Source organism: Marmota marmota, unplaced genomic scaffold (genome assembly GCF_001458135.2).
Source record: "Marmota marmota marmota unplaced genomic scaffold, marMar, whole genome shotgun sequence".
NCBI classification, from domain to species: Eukaryota; Metazoa; Chordata; class Mammalia; order Rodentia; family Sciuridae; genus Marmota; species Marmota marmota.
Window position 1 is genome coordinate 5,964,118 of NW_025999894.1, and position 23,507 is coordinate 5,987,624.

At 48.0% G+C, this 23,507-nt stretch overlaps 1 protein-coding gene across 1 annotated transcript in view; it reads right to left on the reverse strand.

Moving 5' to 3' along the window:
• The window catches only part of Slc39a11 (solute carrier family 39 member 11), a 384,139-nt gene that overhangs the window by 333,296 nt on the left and 27,336 nt on the right, over window positions 1-23,507 (reverse strand). The window lies entirely within an intron of this gene.

Consider the following 23,507-nt stretch of genomic DNA (forward strand, 5'->3'; position numbering starts at 1 on the left):
TCATCAAGTTTTTAAAAATAATGCTGAATAACTCCCCATTTTACCTACAGGTTAGACACGGAGTTGCCAGACTTAGCAAATAAAAATAGAGAACACCTAGTTAAATCTAAATTACAAGAAAGTAAACAAATATTAGGTAACTTTTCATTGTGCATTTTAGGTAGCCACCCACAAAAGCAGAGTTGGGGTAAGAAAGTGCTGCTCAGGGAGGTCTTGCCTAAGGCCACACAGCTAGGAAGTACCCAAAACAGACTCAAGTCGGGGCAGTGAAACTCCAGGCCGGGTTGGATGGGCTGCACACTGTGCGGAGCTACCTCAGGCTTTCCGCCCGCCACAGCCTTTCAACGTGCGTAATGCGTCGCAGAGGAGTTGCAATGCATGTGCTGATTCTCCCCGTTAGAAAATAGACTCATCTGACGTTTTACAGCTGCCTGGGGTGGAGTTGGGTGGTTGTCTTTGAGAACCCAATTTCCTCTTTCCTCCCTTAGAGAGCCTCCAGGTCTTGGCTGAGCACACGGCCACCTAGGATCCAGATTACATTTCCAGTCACCCTTATGGCTGTGCAAAGCCTTGTGATGACGCCCTACCCAGAAAGTGTCTCATTCTAAAGACCCTTATACATGCTTCTCTCTGCTTCCTCTCCCCTGCTGGTGGGAAATGAAGTAATGGCCGACACCAGAGCAGCCCTTTTGGACCACTGCAGAACTTAAGGAAGAAAGCAACCTCTAACAGCTATAAGACAGAAGGGGCCTGGGTCACTGAGACTGCAGGACACAGCGCCAGCCCTGGACTCCTTGTAGAATTTTCTCCATGTAATTTAAGGCACCATAATTTAGGATTTTCTTTTACTTGGAGTTGAACGCAATCGTAAGTAATGCAAGGTCCCAGCATCAGAGGTATATAAAAGGGTCTTGGAGAGCTGGCTGAAAGGATGCTTACTGCTCCTATGAGCAACTCTCTGCATTCTAGATTCTGCCTCAGAACTCCCTCCTGTCACCTGTCACGTACCTCATGGAAGACCCCAAGAAAATACACAGTTGGAAAACTCACAAAATCCCCGACCAAAAGACACCTGCACGTGGTTCAAAACTTCCACGAGGAAGGGAAGGACGGTTGGCAAAGAATATTTGTTTTCTCTTGGAAATCCCCAGATGCTGAGCTGCCCATGGAGGTAGCAGGCTGACCCAGGGTTATTCATAAGGCACCAGGAGCCGAGTGCAGATGAGCAACAAGGAAACCCAGAAGACTCGTCACAAAACCCCACTGGTATGTAAATGCACGGCCACTCGGGAAAATAACCAAGCATAGGATTCACTATGAGTAATATTTCACTCCAATTTCCATGGCCTTTGGAAATTTCAAGATATGACCCAATTTATTAGCTAAAAGAAACAAGATCCCTCTAGGATGCTTTCCAATGACTTCAATAAAATTTCAAGCTAAAATCACTCATACAAAAATGTATTGTTTATCATGCAAATATCTTTGCTATTTTTTTTCAAGCCCAGAATTTCTGAAAAACCCTCTTAATACTGAAGGCATTGCCTAATCCTACTACCATTTTATTGTATAAAAACACTGTTGGTGGGGCTGGGGTTGTGGCTCAGCGGTAGAGCACTCGCCTCGCAGGTGCAAGGCCCTGGGTTCAATCCTCAGCAACACATAAAAATAAATAAATAAAATAAAGGTGCTGTGTCCAACTACAACTAAAAAATAAATATTTAAAAAAAAACTGTTGGGAAATAATATTGACAAAATGGCCATACTACCAAAAGCGCTATAAAGATTAAATGCAATTCCTATTAAGGTTCCGATGATGTTCTTCATAGAAATAAGAAAAGCAATCATGAAATTCATTTGGAAAAATAAGAGACTCAGAATAGTCAAAGCAATACCAGACCTTCAATTATACTACAGAGCCATGGTAACAAAAGCGGCATGGTCTTGGCCAAAACAGACATGAAGACCAAGGAACAGACCAGAGAACACAGAGACAACCCCACATAAATACAGTTACCTCATCCTAGATAAAGGAGCCATAAGCATACATTGGAGAAAAGATAGACTTCTCAACAAATGGGGCTGGGAAACTGAAAATCCATACACAATAAAATAAAACCAGATCCCTCTCTCCCACCCTGCACAAAACTCAACTCAAAGTGGATCAAGGACCTCGGCATTAGACCATAGACCCTGCACCTACTAGAAGAAAAAGTAGGTCCAAACTGCCATCATACCAGCTCAGGACTAGACTTCCTCAGCAAGACTCCGAAAGCACAAGACATAAATCAAGAATCAATAAATGGGATGGATTCAAATTATAAAGCTTCTTCACAGCAAAGGAGATAAAGAAGAACATGAAGAGAGAGCCTACAGAATGGGAGAAAATCTTTGTCACCTGAACCTCAGACGGAGCACTGATCTCCAAGATATACAAAGAACACAATAAACTTAACACCCAAAAAGCAAAAAACCCAATCAATAAATGGGCAAAGGAATTGAACAGACACTTCACAGAAGAAAAAATACAATTGGTCAACAAATATATGAAAAAATGTTCAACATCACTAGCAATTAGAGAAATGCAAATTAAAACTACACTGAGATTTCATCTCACTGAAGTCAGAATGACAATAATAAATGCTGGTGAGGATGTAAGGAAAAGGCACACTCATGCACTGCTGATGGGACTGCAAATTGTGCAACCCCTATGGGAAGCAGTGTGGAGATTTCTCAGAAAACCTGGAATGGAACCACCACCATTTGACCCAGCTATCCCACACCTTGGCATATACCCAAAGGACTTAAAATCAGCATACTATGGTGACATGGCTACATCAATGTTCATAGCAGCTCGATTCGCAATAGCTTAGCTATGGAACCAACCTTGATGCCCTTCAATAGATGAATGGATTTTTTAAAAAAATGTGGTACATACACACAAGGAATATTACTCAGCCATAAAGAAGAATGAAATTATGGCATTTGCTGATAAATGGATACAATGTGAAATAAGCCAATCCCAAAAAATCAAAGGCCAAATGTTCTCTCTGATATGCAGATGCTGACTCACAATAGGTGTATGTGTTTGGGGTGGGGGGCGGTGGAGGTTCACTGGATTGGACAGAGCGGAATGGGGTTGAAAAGGAGGAGGATAGGAAGGGAAAGACAGTGGAAGGAATCAGACATCACTTTGCTTGTGTTCATATGAATACACGACCAGTGTGGCTCCACATCAGGTACAACCACAAGCATGGGAAGTTATACTCCATGTATGCATCATATGTCAAAATACATTCTACTGTCATGTGTAACTAAAAAGAACAAAGAAAACAAGACACCATTGGGTTAAAGGTGTGCGTGGTGAGCATACGGAAATGCACGGAGGCAAGTGTACCTCCGTCATTGCCCGTGAGAGGAACTAACTCCAACTTATCAAATGGCAATAAAATGTAGTAAACCGCTGAGTAGTTTGTGGTATCCTCAGGAGGGACAGGGGTGATCAGAGGGAGATAGCCAGGTGCAAACCCGTAGTCACCACCCAGAACTCCCGGTGAGCACAGCAGGGCTGCAGGCCGTGGCAGGACCAGCACTCGGACCCGGGGATGCTGTTCCCAGGACCAGGGCCACGTGCCACCTGGAGATGACTCAGTCGCTGCTGCTGGCATCCTCACAAGAAGACCCCATGTAGTGCCTGCTACTTTCTGTCCCCAGTGTCTCGCCCAAGACCACGCAGGTACCTGTGACTAGCACTTCCCAGCTCAGGGTCCCCAGACCCAGCTACAAAGGAGACTAGAGAATCTGGAGCCGGGTGGGTCCGGAGGTGAGCTCTGTCTGGTGAGTGGGAGATTCCCCACCCAGGACACGGTTCTCGCGGTGGGCCACCCAACATGCAGCTGGTCGAATGTCAGTTTGTCAGGATAACAATCTGATCTGAACTGCTCTCAGATTCTGGAACATTCTGAAGTGGTTAACGACACTTCACTTTCTCTACAACTCTGCTTTTTTTTTTTTTTTCTCTCTCTCTCTATTTTATAACTTTTCACTGATAATTTATTTCCAGTCAATTTTATTTATAGCTCTGCATAGAGAACAGGGGAGAGTGGGAAAGAACTATAATATCCATGGATTTGCTAAAACAAATTAAGGGAGATTACAAAGTCATATGTATACTAAATGTCAAATGTAAATACATACTTGGTTATTTTAACAATACTGCAAATTTTAAAAGTTGATGAAGTACTGCCAAAACAGAAAAACAGCAATAATTGAATGAGAGTGGGCTGGAAATTTTTAAATTTTCCTCACTCCAAAACAATTCAGGTTTTTCTTTTTGTGCTACTGGGGATTGAACCCAGGGCCTGGTGCATGCTTCGCCAGTGCTCTGTCACTGAGCTACACCCCCAGCCCTATTGCAAAAGCAAAGTGTGCATGTTAAAAGTAAGAAAATACAGACAAGATAAATATTCAGACATCCACAATCTCACCACCTATCTGCAAGTAACATTAGTTCTTGGACAGTGAATTTGAGCATAGACTCCAGGGTTCAACTGACTGAGCTAAAATCCCCATGACCTTGAGCAGATCCTCTGGCCTCTCTGCCTCCATTTCTGCATTTATAGAAGGGGATGTTAAGCCCCCTCCTTCACAAAGTTGTCCTGCAGATTAAGTAAGACGAGGCCTATCACGTCTATAGCACGCAGCGCACACAGTGAGCTCCCCTGTCTAATCCAGTCACTTCCAATCCTGTCTTTGCATTGGTCTAGTTACGTTTACAAAAATGGTACATCTCACTGAACTTCTATTATTGGACATCAAGGTGGTCTCCAAATGTCATGATTACAAGAGCACAGAAAAGGAATTATTTGCAAAAAGTAAATGAATAAGTCAGAAGCTTAAAATAAGGAAATAATTATAAAAATTCAAAAAGACAAAATCCTTTTTGAAAAAAATCTGCTTAGTATTGGGAACTTGCCCTAGGGCGCACCAAAAATATCAATTCAAACAGGTGATACATACATGAGAGCATTTGGAGCAAACCCTTGTCCCCTGTGCTGGGCCGAGTGCGCCACCTCTGACTTGGGGACAGGCAGTGTCCCTGCAGGCCTGATGGACAGAGTGGGCTTTGCAGCCAGGCCTGGAAGGTACCAGGTGATGCTCAGCAGTGCCGTGTCCAGTGGGCAGTCCCTCTGGGTCCTGTAGTCACCAGCCCAGCATGAGCACCTGTACACAGCCACACGTGGGTGGACCTGCGGAATGACCCAACAGTGGGCGTGGGCGGAGGTGGGACAAACAAATGGCCAACTGCAGACACAAACCTTGGAGCCCAGCAACCCCAGCTCAGCTGACTTGGAAGACGCTGCCTACTGTCTGTACCCCAGGAATACCACTGTCGCCGCGGGGGGGGGCTGGGAGGGGAAGCAAGAGGAAAGAGTCCTTTGTCTGAACGTCTCTTCCCTCTGCAAGGTGGCCCCTTGCAGCCTTGGGCACGTTCCACTGGGATCAGCAAGATGAAGGTGACAGGGCACGGGGCCCTCTTGCTTCTGCCTCTCCACAGAGCAGCCCCCTTTCCAGATGGAGCCCCAAGGGTTCTGTTCCAACTCTGTTTCCTAGAAACTCCGCCCTGCTTCCCGCTCACGCTGAGGCCTCCCTCCAGCCTGGAGATGGAAACTCTCCTCTGAATGCCTCGGATGAGCTGGGCGCGCTCTCCTTGGGCTCCCCAGCGGGCAGGGTGGGGCTCTAGCGGCTCTTAGGAGGTCTCGCCACACAAGGGTAATTGTGAGGTGGTGACACGTGTGAGTCACCTGATTGTGGCACCATTTCACAATGTGGACTGCGCACAGGGAGTCGCCAGGGCCTTCACTTTCAACGCACACGATTTTTACTCGCTAATGATATCTCCATAAAGGTGGAGAAAAAAACGAAGAACTTGGGTTTCGGCACCAAAGAGGGTTCAATTTTGCCTTGATTAGTTGTGACAACTTAGGAAGCTCCTGACCTTACCAGAGTCAACCTGGGGAGCTCCTTTGTCCCAGGCAGTGAGCCCCTGTGTCGCTGGCAGATTAAATGGGATTCTGCCCCTAGAGCATCGTCAAGCGAGGTGCAGAGAACGCACCCAGTTAGTGCCTGCGTCCCCCCATCTCCCCCAAGCTCTGTGCGCTTCAGAGTTGAGAACCCATAAGGAGCTCATCCTGCCTGCTCTGCTAGGGCGACTTAAGGTCTGACTTACAAAGGGACCTTGTGGGCTGGGGATGTGGCTCAAGCGGTAGCGCGCTCGCCTGGCGTGCGTGCGGCCCGGGTTCGATCCTCAGCACCACATACAAACAAAGGTGTTGTGTCTGCCGAAAACTAAGAAATAAATAAATATTAAAATTCTCTCTCTGTCTCTATCTCTAAAAAAAAAAAAAAAAAACAAAGGGACCTTGTGCCCACAACGTGGAGAAAGCCTTACTCCGACAATATTGGAGCCACCCTGCCCAGCTTCCTACCACCTGGTGGCTTCTTAATTAAACAGAAATGGCCCCGCATCCAGATCCTTTCCCCCACGAGCCTTTCCAGCGCCTGCTCCTGCTTTGGTGGCCCCTGGGAGAACTCTGAAGGATGCCCTCCCTGTCAGAGGGCACAGTGTGCTGGGAAGGGCCTCCTGTTCTGTCCAGGCAGGGTTTTATTACAAAGCGCATTTGCATGGAAAAGGGATTTGTTCTTGGTTCCCCGAAGCCGGTCGTGTTTATTATCCCCAAATAAGATCATAACTCTTCACAGTCACTCAGATGGGGGTGACGCTGATAACCTGAGGGAGAGGCCGGGAAAAGTGCCAGCCACCACAGTGTCCCAACCAGAGCGTGCTAAGAGGCCTGCCTGGGGCTGGCTGCACACCTCTTCGAGGGAGGAGGGGAGAGAGACCCCCTGCAGAGCTGGTTCCCGCTCGGCAAGCAGTGAGAGTCCAGGTCTGAACTTTTCGCTCGCTGTGCCAAAATATTGAAATATTAATATAGAAGATGCCACACCTTCGTCCTTCGGTTGGGAGAAGGAGGGAGGAGAGAGGAGACAGAGCAGTAGCCAGTGTCAGGAGGCACTGCCATTTTGCGATGATTCACCCAAAGACGGGATTCCCACGGGAGGGGTGGGCAATGGCAGCACAGGCCGGCCACTGGGGTTCTGTGGGGCCCGAGGGACAGTGGCAGAGGCTGAGGACGTCAGGCTGCTGGCTGGGCTGGCAGGAAGAGGATGTGTCTGCAACCGCACAGAAAAGACTGGAAGGCATAGGCATGTATAGAGGCTGGGTCTAGGGAAGAAGACCACCCAGTGGGTCTTGTGCACTGTGATTTTCTGTGTTTTGCAAGTTAACGTTGTTTGTAATTAGAAATAAAAATCTAACTTGTTTTTATTTTGGTTTTTAGACGAAGAGATGTGTTCCTAAGAGCATGGTCCCCAGGGCAGGGGGCTGGGAAGGAGAGGACAGCAAGGACCCAGGATGAGTTCTCCCCCCACCCATGAATTCTCCCTCTCCAGAAAATGACCCAAAGCCTCAGTCTCCTACTGGGGTGATGCCAGGGACGAATGTGTCCCCCAATTCCACGTGCTGAAGCCCCAAGTCCCAATGCGATGGCATTTTGGAGGTGGAGACTTGGGAAGATGATTGGGTCATGAGGGTGGCACCTGGTGCATGGGATCAGTGACCTGAGAAGACACTTGATAGTATGATCTCTCTCTGCCATGTGAGGGTACAGCAGGAGGCAGGAGGCAGACCCTCTCCAGACACTCAACCTTGGGCTTCCCAGACCCAGAGCCATGAGAAGTACATGTCCGCTGTTCGAGCCGCCGGGTCTGTGGTATTTTGGGAGAGCAGCCTGAGCCGAGAGCAAGTGGTTAGAGCAAGGAAGACAGGAATGGGGCGGGAACAGGGCAGGACCCTCCCTGACAGGAGGCGCAGATTCAATCCTGGCTCCTTTACCCATGGGCTCACCGCCTGCTGCATACCAGAAACCAGGCTGAACTTGGGGAAATTGCTTGGTAATCTTGTTTAAATGCCAGGTCCTGGGCCTCCCCAATTCACTGAATCAGAAAGCAGTGGGCCATTCTTGGGTATGCTCATGCTTGAGGACCAGCAGACAGGCAATGACAGACAAGGGAAAACCCACTATGAAGGACCTATAAGCAAACGGAGCTCATTGTACAAGAGAAGGGGGTCACTTCTGTCTAGGTGGGCAGGGAGACCCTGCTCATGTGTATAGGGACAGACACACCTGGCTCTGCCGCTCATTAACCAGACAGTGTTGGGTGAAGCCAGATCCTAAACCTTGGTCTCCTAAAACATCAGCTGGAGAGTCCCTAGCCCACCTTGCAGGGTGCTTTTGTGGATGAACACGGCTGCACAGCATTTATACTTAGAATCCAGTGATCAATATTCCGAGCCCTTGCCAGTGGAATGTTAAGTCTGATCTAAAATTTCTCTTCCCAAAAATATTCTGGAAACAATGCAGATGTCTCTGATGGGGTCCCTTTACCTCCAGGGACCTGCTGCAGGCGTGGGGAAGGAGAAGTTCCTTACACTGGGGAGAGCCGTCCCCGCAGTGCCCTCTGCTCCTGCCATGTCCCCTGTATTGGTCCCTATCATCCCACCACCCTCCATTCACTGCCACTGTGCAGGTGGCTGTCTCTGGGCCACGGGCCACTGGCCAAGCTCCTGGAGACCCCTGGGCTCTACCAGGATTCTCCAGCCCAGGGCAGCAGCTTTGCTTGACCTGCTCTTCTGTGGCAAGGACCAGGATGGGGCTGTCGTGAGCCGGGGATTCAAGTCCCCCACTCACACCAGAGCACACAGGCATCTCGAGGAAGGTGGAGGGGAGGCGAGTTGAGGGTCATGGCCAGGCGAGGTGCCTTGCTGTCCCACTCAGGTTCTGCCAGGCATTTGGTCTCTGTCTCCTTCAGATGGACGCCTCAGCCCCCCTGTGAGACCAGAGTAGACAGGCCTGCTAACCCACCACACAGCCTCATCTTAATTCCTGGGACTGAACAGATTGAGACACGCGGCCAGGCCACACATAAAAATAGAACTGACCACGGTCTGTAGCCAGTCCAAGGAGCTAACCCGTTATCAGCAGTAACCAGTCCAGGAAGCTAAACAATGAGCCTGTTGCAAATGGCCCCAAATGGCCAGGATCTGACTAATAACTGACAGCTTCCTCAACTGCCCCTGCTTCCAACATGAGGGCAATCGGGGAAAAGCCAGATATGCCCCCCTACCAAACCGCAGGGGATGGCCTGCCAAGAGCCAGCCTGCTCCCCCTTCAGGACAAACCCCAGCACCCCCTCTCCCACTGCCCAGCTCTCCTACCCCTCTGCCTGCCTTCCAGCCTCTGCTGAGTGCAAACAGTGGAGGTGGACTCCTTGCTCTATCAAGCCCCAAACAAGTAGCCTTTGCTTGTGCTCACTGAGAGGGTCTTCGTCTGCTCCCACCCTTGATCACCTCTGGAAAAACCCTGCTTCCAAAGAAGATCACACTGGAGCCAGCGGTGAGGACATGAGCGTCCCTAGCTCAGACCAGAGTCAACCAGGTAACAGTGCTGAGCTGGTGAAACGCAACCAAACAAAACTAAAAATATCCACACACCCAAACAAGCAAAACTCAAGTGCAGGCGACCCGTTAAGATGTTTGGTCACATATGGCAGATTAAACCCAGGTCATCTTCTCCTGTCCCCAACTACTCTATTTTTTAAAAAATAGCTTTATTTTATTTATTTATGTATTTATTTATGAGTTCTAATCAGTTATACATGACAGTAGAAAGCTCTTCCATTCATTGTACACAAATGGAGCAGAATTTTTCACTCCTCTGGTTGTGCGTGAAGTAGAGTCACACCATTCATGCAATCATACATGTACCCAGGGTAATGATGTCTGTCTCATTCCACTGTCTTTCCTACCCCTTTGCCCCATCCCCCATTCTCTTTTGCCCCATCCAAAGTTCCTCCACTTATCCCATGCACTGCCTCCCATATGGATTAGCATCCACCTATCAGAGAAAGCATTCGGCCCCTGGATTTTTGAGATTGGCTTATTTCACTTAGCATGATATTCTCCAACTCCATCCATATGTGTATATGTGTATATATATATACACACACACATATATATATAATATATAGGTAGGTAGGTACATAGATAGATGTTGATGGACCTTTATTTTGTTCACTTATTTATATGTGGAGCTGAGAATTGAACCCAGCCAGTGCCCCACACATGCTATGACTGAGCCAAAACTCCAGCTCCCAATTTTATTCTCTTTTAATGCTGAATAATATTCCATTGTGTATCTGTACCATAATTTCTTTATCCATCCATCTATTGAAGGGCATCTAGGTTGCCTCCACAGTTTAGCAATTGTGAATTGTGCTGCTATAAACATTAAAGTAGCTGCATCACTCTAGTAGTCTTTAGTGTACAGACCGAGGAGTAGGATAGCTGGGTCAAATGGTGGTTCCATTCCCAGTTTTCTAAGGAATCTCCATACTGTTTTCCAGAGTGGTTGCACCAATTTGCAGTCCCATCAGCAACGTATAATTTTGCCTTTCCCCCACATCCTCACCAACACTTACGTTGCTTATATTCTTGATAACTGCCCCATTCCGACTAGCGTGAGATGAAATCTTAGAGTTTTGATCTGCATTTCTCTAATTACTACAAATGAACACATTTTCATATATTTGTTGATTGATTGTATTTCTTCTTCTGAGAAGTAACTGTTCAGGTCCTTAGCCCATTTATTGATTGGGTTGTTTTTTGTTTTGTTTTGTTTTTTGTTTTGTTTTGGTGTTAAGTGTTTTGAGTTCTTTATATATCCTGGAGATTAGTGCTCTATCTCAGGTGCGTGTGGCAAAAATTTGCTTCCAAAATGTAGGCTCTCTCTTCACTTCACTGATTGCAACTACACTAAAATTATAGTAAAGAAATTTTAAGAAGCAAACATTTTTTTTTCTTTTGGTACTGGGGAGTGAATCAGAAGCTCTTAACCACTAAGCCACATCCCTAGCCTTTTTTTTTCGGGGTAGTAGGGCAGGGTACCAGGGATTGAACTCAGGGGCACTCAACTGCTGAGCCACATCCCCAGTCCCATTTTGTATTTTATTTAGAGACAGGGTCTGAGTTGCTGAGCACCTCACCATTGCTGAGGCTGGCTTTGAACTTGCCATCTTCCCATCTCAGCCTCCTGGAGCCGCTGGGATCACAGGTGTGCACCACCGCGCCTGGCCCCAGCCCTTTTTATATTTTATTTAGAGATGGGGTCTCGCTGAGTTTCTTAGGGCCTCGCTAAATTGCTGCAGTTGGCTTTGAACTCATGATCCTCCTGCCTCCGCCTCCGAGCTGCTGGGATGACAGGGGCGCACCACCGCGCCTGGCTTAAGAAGCAAACATTCTAAGAAAGAGAGAATGGCAGAGGAAACAACAACGGACAAGAAAATTCCAGCGACATTTTGGAAGTTGGAAAATGGCCAGGGAGAGAACTGGCTCTGAGGAACAGAGAACATGAAACGCCAGCAGGTCGGGTGACGCTGGCCAGGAAGCCGGTCAGCACCCAGAACTCCACAGGGACCCAGCACAGGAGGCTGCGGGCAGGGCTGGCGCTCTAACCAGCGGTTTTTGTCTTTGTGACCAAATGACCTGACAAGAACAATGTAGAAGAGGAAAAGGTCATTTTGGCTCCCAGTTTCAGAGGTCTCAGTCCCCAGACAGTTGACGCCGTAGCTCTGGGCCCGAGGAGAGGCCGACCATCATGGCGAAGAGCGTGGTGGAGGAGAGCAGCTCAGGATGTGGCCACCAGGGAGCAGAGAGAGAGAGAGAGAGAGCTCTGCTCGCCAGGGACAAAACATAAACCCTGGTCACACCCGCCAGCCTATAGTTACTGCCCAGTTAATCCACATCAGTGGATTAATCCAGGCTGAAGCTCTCATAACCCAATCATTTTGCCTCTGAAAATCCCTGCACTGTCTCACACATTAGCTTTGGGAGGACAGCTGAGGGGCTTTATGACAGATAGGTCCTCGGATCCACTGCCTCAGACTGTGTAGCCTCCCCTTCCCCAGATATTTATTTTTTCTTCTTGTTTTGTTTTTCTTTCCAATGATGTTGATTCTGTAAAATGGTTGAAACTCTTAGGCTGGGGTTGGTAATATGAGACGCACTGGAAGGTGAAAGTGTGGTACCGGCTGAGTGGGGAGGCTGAACCATCATCTTCACGCTGCACGGAAATCTAAACCACTCTCTCCTATTTGGCTAATAGCACCAGTCGCCAGGGTCAAGGCTGGGGTTCTGGGGAGGATGTGGAGCAAATGAAAACAACCTGCAGACCTAGGTAGTAACCTAGGTCTCTACCTGACCATTCTATAGTGAATGGCAAGGGGTGGCCCTTGACACCACATTGAGGACAAAGAGCCGCCAATAAGCATTTTAGCGCTCCTCTCTTAAATATAATAGTGGAGGATCAACAAGGACATCTGCAGAAAACCTTGACAGACAAAAATAAACAGAATAGAGAGATCCGAAAAGATAAATAGATAAACAAAAAGTAGGAAAAAACTCAAAATGAGCCATGTCCTTAAAATCTTGAGATTAAAATATCCCATCTATGATACATAAGAACAGAAGGCTATAGAAAGAGAATGTTTAGGGGCTACAACAAGCTCTTGGAGATTCAAAATACAATAGTTGAAATTAAAAACTGAACAAAAGGATTAGAAATAAAAGCTCACCCAAAACCCCAGAGAGATAGAAAATAAAATTTAAAAAAAAAAAAAAAAAAACACCAAGGGAATCAGAGAACTGGTCTACCTGAAAAAATAAGAGTACAATTTTTTAAAACAAGGGATGTGGGCTGGGCATGGGAGCACACGCCTGTAATCCCAGTGGCTTGGGAGGCCGAGGCAGGAGGATCATGAGTTCAAAGCCAGCCTCAGCAACTTAGTGGGGCCCTAAGCAACTCAGCGAGACCCTGTCTCAAAATTAAAAATAGAAAGGACTGGCATGTGGCTCAGTGGTTAGGTGCCCCAGAGTTCAACCCCAGTACCAATAAATAATAAATAAATAAACAAAGAGATAAATCAGGGACATGAGTTTCCAGATGAAAGGGGTCTATTGAATGCAAAATCCAATAAATGATAAAAGAAAAAATTGACAGACACCAAGGCCTAGCGTTGTGGGATTTCATATCATCTGTAATAAAGAGAAAATGTTGCAAGTCTGCAGGGAAGTGAAAAGCATCGGACCTACCAACATGCACACTGGAAGCCGGTTACGGTGGAGGAGTGACTTCAAAAGGCAGAGGGAAGAGGATTCCCGATTGCAGAACTGATTGCTACACGTGGTCAACTCATCAGCCAAACCCAGGGCGCAGTGAGGAGAGTTTTAGACGAGCACGGTATCCAGGAGTCTACCTTGCTCGTATCTATTCCTGCATCACAAGTCACGCCAAGTTTTAGGGGCTTAGAAGAACGGACGTTGATTGTCATATTTTTCGTGAGTGGCCTAGCTGGTGGCTCTGGCTTGGGGCTCTTCTGGGGGAGTAGCATCTCACCACATAGGACGGCTCACAACAGGGCAGCGGGCTTTCCCCAGGAGTGATCTGAGAGAAAGAGGAAGAGAAAAGAAGAGAGGAGAGGAGTGGAAACAGGAAGATAAAACGAGAGAGGAGATGAGAAAAGGAGACTGGTGGGCGAGAACAAGCCAGAAGAAAGGGCCTCCAAGGTAGGTCAGCCCTTACACCCGGACCCCTGACAGGACATGCCATCAGGTCCATCCATCATAGTCTATCGGCCACACAGACCACTCCTGGTACCGTCTGGGAAGGGCCACATGGAGTCATCAGGGGTCATCTTGGAGGCTGGGTGCCACATACACTTCCGCAATGTTCCACCCACCCAAGAAGTAAATCAGACCCTGAAACAGAGTGGGAGCAGAGGGCTGATGTTGGAAAGCAAGAGAGAAAACCATCAGATGAGGGTGAAGAGAGTCCCAAGAGCTGTGCTGCAGACGGGGAGGGCAGCGGGTCCAGAGGAGCAGAAAGACACTGGGCCCAGGGAGGCCAGCTGCCCAGGGAGGCCGCTCCCAGGCAAAAATGAAACCAATATGTTGAATGAATTTTTGACTTGTTGAAGATGAATCATTGAATAGAAACAGAAAAGTAAGCCCAAAAAAAAAAAAATTTAAGAGGTAATCATTAACTCCAAGGAAAACAAAAATCTATAAGAAAGGAGAGGACAGCAGGGAACAGTGCTTGGCTCAGCTTTAAATAATATTTACGCAGTTATGAGAATGCAAACACAGGCCACCAATTTGACAGGATGGATGATAAACTACATGGGAGAGAAAGGACTAGGAAAACTCACCCCAAAGCAATGAGTCGGGGACTTTTCCCGGTAGGTAGTCAACAGAATCTAAACCAAAAAGATCTGGAAATCAAAGTGTATGTTTGCTGTTTGGAAAACACAGAGGTAACAAGGGAGAGTGGGAAGAATTGGAGGAATTTGTCCTCAGGGAGTGTATCAGAAACGGAGAAGGATGGAGCGGAGGACAGCTGTTTTTCATTAGAAGCCTAATCCTACTATTTGACATTTTTGGCCATGTACGTATATAACTTGATAAACAGAAAATTAAATTTAAAATAAGAAGACTTTCCTGGTCAAACAAATCCTTCTACCATCTTTACTAAAGATCAACTCACATTATTAGCATATATTTTATATCAGAATCTCCAATTAGAGAGAATGATGTAATTTTAGGAGGAATTAATGAGGATGAGTCATCCAAACCCACTGGGGCAGCCGTTATCCACTCAGGCTACCAAGCTGCCCTCCCTCCACCCCCTCCAGAAACGCACCAACTGCTCGCTAAGTCACGCACCACAGATTGCTTCTTGACAAACTGCCAGTTTTGTGGCAAGATGACCCAAACAGGGACAAAGGCGGTTTAGATACAACAGCCCTTTATAGCCCCTATCTCGAGCAAGACAGAAGAGACTGTGAGCCAGGTGCGGAGGCACACTTCTGTAATCCCAGCTGCCCGGGAGGCTGAGGCAGGAGGATCAAAAAATCCAAGGCCAGCCTGGGCAACTTAGTGAAACCCATCTCAAAATTAAAATCTTCAAAAGGGGGTATGGGGTGTAGCTCGTGGTGGGGCACCTGTCTAGCATGTGTGAGGCCCTAATCCATAGTAGAGAAAGAAAGACGGTGAGAGACCATGGAAAACATCTGTCCACAGGGAATTCAATTATTGCCCTGCCTGCCTTTTGCTAAGGACTTTGAGCCTGAAGTAGGAGTTGGTGAGTTCCCTTGCCCTAGAGGACACCATCAGAGCTTCATCTCAGGACTCAGACAACAATTTTTCTCCTTTTTTTTCTCTAGTACGTTTTGTTTGTTTATTGACTGGGTGAATGGATAGGTGGATGAGTAGATGAAAGGAAGAATGGAAAGTGGATGGAATAATGGATAGTGGAAGAAAGGGTATAAAGATGGATGGATGGGTGGATGGATGAAAGGAAGGAAAGATAGATATAAAGAAGGAAAGATGAATGGAAGAGAGGATGGATAGAAGGATAGATGGATGGATGGAAGGAAGGATGAGTAGATGGAAGAAAGATGGATAGAAGAATGACAGATGAATGGAAGAATTAGTGGATGGAAGGATGGATAGAAGGAAGGAAGGGTATAAAGATGGATGGATGGGTGGATGGATGGACGGATGGATGATGGATTGATGGATGGACAAATGGAAGGAAGGAAAGATGGATGGATGTAAAGAAGAAAAGAAAGATGGAAGAATGGAAGGAAGGAAGGATATGATGATGGATGAAAGGATGGATGGATGGAAAGAAGGAAGGTAGGAGGGATGGATGAAGGAGTTTGTACCTGTACAAGAGGATCACACTCAGGTCTAGTTTTCAGAGGCATGATCACTTCTTAGTTGCCTGTCTCATGCTTTTGGTTTGTTTATTTGGCCAATCACATCAGCACTACCCACCAAAGCGAGTATTTGCTATGTTTCAATAGTCGGACAGTCAAACAGCACTCGAAGGTGCTCATCTTAGAAAACTAAATTATGCATTCAATATCGCCATTGCCAAATCGTTTTGGAACTTGCCGTTGAAAATCCATTTCAGAGCTGACATCACAATGTTAGAACAGATTCTACTGATGCCAAGTCTTCGAGGGGCGGGGGATGGCTTTAGAATACCAGCCGTATTATAGCAGGTTGTTTAAATTTTTACATGCTATGCATACAGAGGAAAGTCAAATAAAAATCATTGGGTTCTATCTAACTGGGATTGCCATTGAGAGAGGCCGAACTGAGTCCTTGTGCCGGGTCACATCTCACTGTCCCAGTCGCCTGCTCTCTTGGGTCATGTTAGGATCCTACCTTGCTCTTATCCGCCTCTCCTAGGAGTGTGGACACCTCCTGAGCCTCGACTGACTATTCAGAAGAGTTCAGTGATCGGGCAGGCTAGAAACAATCCAGGAATTGTCATGCTTCACAATCCCAAATAAAAGAGGCTTTCCAGGGAGGAAGAATGAGTGTCTGAAGTGGCACAGAGAAATTAGTTTTTGGCAGCAGCCACAGGGACAGTCTGTTGAAGAGGAGATCTGGCCACAGGAGAGCAAGGTGGGAGGGGCGGCGGCAGTGGCAGGCGGGCGGGGGAGCACATGAATGACCTGAGGGCCGGGAAGCCTCCCACAGCCCCTCCCAGTCTGGCCATCTGTTCTGGGACCTCGGGCAGGCTCCCACCGTGAAGCCTGGGGACCTGCAGCCCAACCAGCAAACAAAGCCAACAGCTCGTCGCCCCAAGGGAGAAGGGGGAAGCCGGCCTCGGGCTCTTGGTTTTGGAAAGTGGCCAGGTCCCACTTTAGGGCCTCATCTGGGTGAACAAAGAAAACCCCCCTTGGCCTGCCACAGAAATGTTCACCAATGCCCCAGGCCTCCGCGGAGTCACCACCTATGTCGAGGAAGGACTGGCCATCCATTTCCGCCTTGCAGAAATCTTCCTAGCACTCAGAAGAAGCCTCACGTGGGGCTTTAGCTTGCAGCCCAAGGACAGGCACCAGGCTCCTGGAGGCAACGCCTCAAGACCCTTCCCAAACCCACTTGGCCAACCCTCTGCAGGGCCTGCATCTGCCCACCGTGCCTCCTCCTCTGGGCCTCTAGCAATCTCTCCTCAGCCAAGATTGCAGGGCACTGCAGCTGCCTCACTCCAGGAAGGCCACTCAGATCAGGTGGGGTCCCTGAGAGTGGAGAGGGTTGTGATGCCAGAGAGGGGAAAGCCACAGTCCGGGAGGGAGGGCTGCGGGTGGGGGAGAGAGAAAGCCAAGATCTGCAGCAGAGCACTGGTTTCCAAGCACCTTCGTGGTTCTGACTCTCCCAGAGCTGCGTGGCCTCCCCTAGACTGGAAGGAGGTTGGAGGGGTGGGTTTGGGAGCTCCGACCTGCAAGGCCTGGTGCATAGCACGCAGGGACGACCTAGTGACCAGTGACTGAGCTCTGCACGCTCACCCCACCTGGGGGCCAGTTCAGGAACTGCATCCTCCTCAGATGCCGAGGATTTAAAGGCTGAAATCTCCCTGATCCCAGGGCGAGGCTTCCACTGTCTTAGTTTCTCATGGCCAGCTATGTTAAGTAGAGAATTCCAGAAATAGACAGTTCATAAGTTTCTAATGCCTCTTATTACAGCACATTGTTGTTACTGTTCTATTTTATCAATAGCTATTGTTGTTCATCTTTTACTGTGCCTCATTTATAAATTAAACTTTAGCAGGGGCATCTGGTATAGGGAAAAAGTAGCATATATAAGGCTTAGTTCTACCTGTGGCAAGGGGGGTGATCACATATCAACTGCAGTTAATAGATCAAGTTCGGCTTTTGCTTCTTGGGGATAGTAGCCCTTTGGTACAGAGATGCCTGACTTCTGAGAGAAAGAGTTGGCTGCTCCGTGCTCAGGGAGAAGACCCTGCTCAGTGTGAAGACCACCTTCCGCCAGTGTCAGGCCAGCGTCTCCAGCTGGAGAGCCCTCCTGGGGATCTGCGCCTCCCCAAAGTGCTGTTAAAATGGAAACATTCCATGTCCCATTAAGGATGAGCTACCAGTGTGGCCACTAGCACAGCAAGAAAAGGATCAGGACAATGTCTGGAACTCTCCCAGAGGGGACAAGGACTTCTCACCAACGTCCCCAGCTGCTGGTGACACCCAAACTTCAGGACTGAAGTCATATTTAGGAAGGGAATCCATCCAGCATGGTCCTACTGTCACTTTGGTCAGGATGAAGCCTGGCTCTGATCTCCTCAGCTCTACACAGACAATGCCCTGAGACCCACTTGCTGGCTCCAGTCGGCTCGGGGAGCTCTGACCCTCTCTCCAGCTGTGCAGTGCTTGTTTCTATGAGAGATAGCCAAGACAGTGAGCACCTTCCCCAGAGCACCCACATCCACCAGGAGATGAGGGGCATCTGCTTTCCAAAGGGGCTTTTCCTTGTGAGAAGACAAATGGCAGTCCCAAGTGCTGGCGAGCAGAGGTTCTCAGGCCCCAGGGCCACACAAGCCCTTCAGGGTGCTGCCTCTGCCCATGTGGCAGGATCCCCCAGGTTGGGTGTGCAGCGTGAGTCCACAATAGCCCTGGAGTAGAGACCCAGCTGCTTGGGGGCTGACCCAGGGCAGTTCTGTCACCTCCCTCATCCAAAGTTCCTTAGCATCTAAAACAAGAAGGTTTAACTCCAGGGGTTCTCAGATCTAGCTCACATTAAAGCTACCTGGGGATCTCTGACCGTGACATGGCTCCATCTAGGACCATTATGTTGAACCGCTAAGGATGGAGTGAGGGCATCCATAGTTTTTAAAGCTCCTGGTGACTCTCCTGCGCAGCCTGGCTGAGGACCTCTGAGCTAGAGGGCCATCCCTCTGCAGGGTGCCTACACATCCCACCCTCTTGCCTGGGGAGCAGCCTGGGCTGCCCCACCTTCGGGAGAGTGCCAGCCGCTCTGCTTCCTGGCTCAATCTGGAAGCAAGAGGAAGAGGGGCCCTAGGAGGACTGAACGGTCGTCAGGGCCTCAGAGAATCTGAAACACGCTCACAAAAAGATGCCCTGAGATGGACGGATAACTTCACAGGCAAGAGCTTGAAACAAGTAAGGCTTTTCATCAGGGGAAGAAATGCACCCCCCCACACATTATTAGGGTCTAGAAAAATGACAGACCCAGCTTGCCAACCTGTTTCGCTCTTCATACCCATCCTGCAGCCATTCCCCGGGGAGGGCAGGGTGGTTGTGGACTTAGGCTGTGTGGTCTTAGGCATGGTACTTAACCTCTCTGTGCAGTGGATGCTTCATCCACAAAAGTATGTTAATTATGTCAAGGGTGTTTCATAGGATTGCAGTGAGGAGCAAATGAGTTAATATAAAATAACTAGTACAGTGCCCACCACAAGGAAACACTCGATTGGTATTAAAAATTAGTTCACAAGACCTCAGAAGATGGAAAGACTTCCCATGTTCATAGATAGGCAGAATTAATATGGTTAAAATGGCCATATTACTAAAAGCAATTTATAGATTCAATGCAATCACCATCAAAATACCAATGACATTCTTCAAAGCATTAGAAAAAAACAGTCCTAAAATTCATTTGGGAGAATAAAATACCCAAAATAGCCAAAACAATTTTAAGCCAAAAAAGCAATCCTGGAGGCACCATAAAACCTGACCTCAAATATTCTACAGAATTATAGTAACCAAAACTGCATGGTACTGACATAAAAACAGGCACAGAGACCAACAGGACAGAACAGAAGACACAGAGACAACCCCACACACACACAGTCATCTGATCCTTAACAAAGCTGCCAAAAATGTAATTGGAGAAAGACAGGCTTTTTAACAAACAGTGCAGGAAAAACTGATTATCCATATGTAGAAGAATGAAGCTAGACTCTTATCTCTTACCCTGCACAAAATTCAACTCAAAATGGATCAAAGATCCTAGAATTAGAGCAGAAACTACACAACTCCTTAAAGAAAATGAAGGGTCAGCACCCCAGCTTCTAGGGACAGCCAACAACTTTCTCCATAGGAGTCCTAAAGCTCAGAAGATAATGCCAAGAGTTAATAAACGGGACAGCATCCAATTAAAAAGCTTCTGCACAACAAAGAAACAATAAAGATCGTGAAGAGAAAACCTACAGGGTGAATTTTGCTAGCTACTCTTCTGACAGAGGATTATTATCTAGAATACATAAAGAGCTCCAAAAACTTCACACTAAAAAGTCAAATAACCCAATTAATAAATGGTCAAAAAAACAAACAGACCCTTCTCAAAAGAAGAAATACAAATGGCCAACAAAGACTTGAAAATATATTAAACATCACTAGCAATTAGGAAGATGCAAATCAAAACGACATTGAGATTCATCTCACTCCAGTCAGAACAGCAGCCGTCGAGAACACCAATAATAGTGAGGGTTGGAGAGGATGTGGAGAGAAAGGAGCCCTTCTACACTGTCGGCGGGACTGTAAATTGGTACAGTCACAATGGAAATAGTATGAAGGTGTCTCAAAAGACCAGGCATGGAGCCACCATATGACCCAGCTGTACCACTCCTCAGGATTTATCCTACAGAAATAAAGTCGTCTGACCTACACACCCATGTTTATAGCAGCATAACTCACGAAAGGCACACTGAGGAACTAGCCCAGGTGTCCGTTAACGGATATAGAAAATGTGGTATATACACACAATGGAGATTTATTCAGCCATAAAGAAAAATAAAATCATGCCATTTGCAGGAAAACGGATGGAACTTGAGAGCATTAAGTAAGCGAAACAAGGCAAACTAGGAGGTCAAGGGTCCTGTGTTTTCTCTCCTATGTGGGAGCTAGAGGGGGAAAGAGGAAAAGGTGGGGGGCATCTCATGAAAATCAAAGAGAAACCAGCAGAGGAAAGGGACCAAGAGGTGGGGGGGATGCAGGGAGGGGAGATGAGCTGGGGAGTGATAGTGGCCAAACTGTGTTGTTATATGGTGTGCACGTAAGAATGTGTAACAACAAATCCCATCAATATGTACAACTCTAATGCACCAATGAATAAACATGGGGGAAAATAGTTTACAGGAAAGGTTCCTAGGGCTAGATGAATTCTGAAAGACTGGGTTGAAGATCAACAGTTTTCTCTATGGCAAGACTTCTCACAATGACAATACTAACAATACTGACGGTCTGTCCCACAGAGGAGGAGGGGTTAGGTGAGATAATAGCCTGTACCTCATCACCCCATGTGCATAATGGTCCCTTGATTCCTCCAGGTAGTCCTAACAAGTCAGGGAGCGGCAGGCAGCCTCCCCCAGACCCATCTGCTCTCGCAGAACGAACGTGCCAGGAAACACACTCTGGAAAGGTCCTAGGTTACCCCCTTGTGTGCTGGAAGAGACCTTTTACCCACTAGGCCCCATTTTTAGACAGGCATCAAGACCCACGAGAGCAGAAAGGATTTTTCATGCCATCAGATACAAGGCAGTCTTGGAAAGAGAATGTGGAAGCTGACCTTTCGGTTCTGGTAAGATGCAGATGGTGTGCAGGGGACAAGGGACAGAATGGTTGAAAACAGGAACATTCCAGGGAGCCTGGAAATAGGACCATCATTCAAGAACCTCCCCTCCCTCTGAGCATCCACACCCCCCCCCACCCAGCACTGTGCACAGCAGGAGGTTGGTCTCTTCCCAAGGAAAGTGCATGGGGGGGTTCCATGGGAACACACAGAGGCACCCCAGTTGTCTCAAGAGGGGGTGCCTATTGAGCTGACCCTTCAGGAGCCACCTATTTTGGATGGTGGTTATTTAAAAACAAATAATCTCCAAACCACGCATTGTCATAGGGGTCACCTCGACGGGGGAGGAGGCACTTCGAGCCAGCTGTTCATTTCTTTGTGGGTTGAAAATGATGTTTATTCTTTTCAAATGATACATGAATTTTCCAAAGACCGTTGGAGAACTTTTACAGGATAAAAGTTAAGGAAATTTGAAGGCAGAGTGGGTACTTCCTGGCTCCCTTCGCCCCCTCTTTCCCTGGAAACCAGGGCGGGTATGGGTTTTAAGCTAGAGGTGGGAACAGGCATCATCACAACTGGGCTGCCACGGGATGCAGTTTCTCTGAGCTCAATTCCATGGCCTCTCCCTCTTCCAGTGGACAGGGAGCAGGGACACTCCCCTCTTTTGGTGAGTTGCCTGCCCCTGCTCCTCTTGTACGCACACACAAATCTACAGGCAGACTGACTCCCAGGGAGGCTGGGAGAGCAGACAGTCCCTGGCTGTTTTCCTCCAGCCCCTAGCTCCAGGATGACCAGCAGCCCAGGGACAGATGAAGACTAGAAGCCCCTGACTCCATCCTTCCAAGCAGTGAGCTGCTACTGATTCCTTTCCCATGGCTCATTCCTTTCTTCAGGGCTCATCTCACCTGTTAAATAGCTTCTGGACTTTGCCTTTCATTGGTGAGCTGGAAAATAGGATGGACAGACCAAGGCAGCTCCGCCCACAGACAGCCCTAACTGGGGTTTGCTTTCTGACTTCCTATCCTCTAAACTGTACTGAGTGGTGTGTGTGTGTGTGTGTGTGTGTGTTTTGAGGTGTGTGTGTTGGTGTGTGTTTGTGTGTGTGTGTGTGCTTGGAGGACGGTGAGTAAAGAGAGGCTGTGGATTGATTATGACTTATTAAACTATTGGAACACAGGCTGAATCATCACAGTCAAAAAATAAATAGCTGCAACTTGATGCGACACAACTCCCACTTCTTCTTGCCCGGTCCTCTTTGCTCCCTGCACAGCACGTAGGAAGAGGGGCTGCCATGTCCTATGGGCTAGTGCTGACTGCCAGGCTAAAGCAAGGGGGCTGTAGAGCTCTTGGATCTCTGAGCTGTGGAACCTGGATCATTCCATCCCACTGAGCCTCTGATGGCTCCTTGAGCTGAGCGAATCTCGGAATCCAGGTGCAGCTCAGCAGGCGTGAGGAGCTTTTTCTCTCTACCCTTTCCTGTGCATCCTATGCCCAGGGCTTGCCCATGGTAGACACCACTTTGCAAACTTGTGTGACTTAGAAAATTGCAGAGATCCCTGAGCGAGTCTGGGTCACCCGGGACGCCACGCCAGCTGCCTGGAATATTTTGGGTGATACAGAATCAATCCTATGAAACTGGAGGAAAGCAATACTTGTCCCTGCCATGAGTCTTGAAGAGACAAACCGCTTCACCCTTCACGCCCCTGCATGCGGGTCCCCTCTCCACCCCACCCCCGACCCCAACCGTACCCGCCAGCTCTGCCCGCAGCCACCCGCAGGATTCTCCACTTGTCTCACCCGGGTCCTCCTACAGGACCCGGCGGGCGGAGCTAAGCTGCAGTGACGTAATCAGAGGGGGGGCGTGGGGAAATGTGCCGAGGGGCTCCTGCCCAGCTGGGCCAGTCCAAGCGGCGCATCCACCAGCGCGCGCGCGCGCGCG